Below are 1534 nucleotides of genomic sequence, written 5' to 3'. Positions count from 1 at the left end.
TATCTATCTATCTATCTATCTATCTATCTATCTATCTATCTATCTATCTATCTATCTATCTATCTATCTATCTACATATCTATCCATCTAAAATTTAAGAAACATTTTATATACAAATAAAATTCTTTGTAAATTTCGTGAAATAAAACATTATTGTATAAAAATTTAAAATCCATTTTTGTCTAAATTATAAAAAATACATATTTTTAGGCAAATTTTAAAATATCTTAGCAAAAAATAAAAAAAATATATAATACTTTAAGGAAAATTATTTCAACAAAATTAAACATAATAATGAATGAATTTTCCGCCTTTCTTGTCTAAGCTTTGTTCTAATATTTCCATGAAATTTAAAAAATACATTTAAATTTAAATCCTGAGTCCCATTTTAAAAAATATTTTTTATTTTATTTTTATAATTATTAACATTTTTCCAATAAACCAAAATAACCACCACCTACGAAATGAAAAAAAATCTAATTTTTGCATAAACATCCGATGAAATATATAAACTTAAAAAAATAATATTTCACAAAATTTTCTTTTGCTTATTTTTTCATCTGTTTTGTACAAAAAGATAAAAAGAAAACATTATTATTATCTCATAGCTATGAATAGAAATATTCGTAATAGATGTACAAAATATAGAAAATACCGAAAAGGAAAATATAAAAGCAAAGACAAAACCATAAAATTTTATATTTCAATAAACAGCAGGTAAAATATTAAATAAAATTGATATGAAATCCACATGAAAAGAAAACTTTCAACATTAACAATTTTAATTTAAATGTTAAGAATCTCAATAGATAAACTATTATAGAAAAACTATCATTATTAAAAAAAATCAATGAACCAAAGAAATAAAGAAATACAAATAGAAAGAAGAGGAATAAAAAAATAAATTATTGAAATAAAATTTGTTAAACTACTTAAGAAAATCATTTGTTATAAAAAAGCAAATTAAAGAAAATTACGGCAAATGATCGTCAAGTAAAATTCATTAGATCAGGTATGGAAAATTCATTGTTTTAGTACTTTCTGATTTCGAAAATTACCCTGGTACCCCATCGACACATTCGGTACTTTTTCTAAATTTCTCGAACTTTTTCTACATTTCTCGAACTTTTTCTAACTTTCTCACAGTAGTTCATAGCCGAGTGTCTATTGTCTATAGACTAGACGAGTCTGTAGTATAGTCTATAGTCTAGTCTATAGTCAAGTCTATAGTGTAGTCTATAGTTTTGTCTATAGCCTATTTTATAATCGATTCTATCTATAGCATATAGTCTATTCTACAGTCTTTTTTATAGTCCATTCTACAGTCTTTTCTATAGTCCAGTCTATAATCTAGTCTATAGACTAGTCATGTCTAGTATAGACTAGACATGACTAAAGATTAGACTTAAGATTAGACTATGGACTGGTCTGTAGTCTAGTCTATAGTCTAGTCTATAGTCTAGTCTATAGTCTAGTCTATAGTCTAGTCTATAGTCTAGTCTATAGTCTAGTCTATAGTCTAGTCTATACTCTA

Source organism: Lucilia cuprina, chromosome 6, assembly GCF_022045245.1.
Source record: "Lucilia cuprina isolate Lc7/37 chromosome 6, ASM2204524v1, whole genome shotgun sequence".
Taxonomy (NCBI): domain Eukaryota; kingdom Metazoa; phylum Arthropoda; class Insecta; order Diptera; family Calliphoridae; genus Lucilia; species Lucilia cuprina.
The sequence above is the reverse complement of the archived record's forward strand: the minus strand, read 5'-3'. Positions refer to the sequence as shown.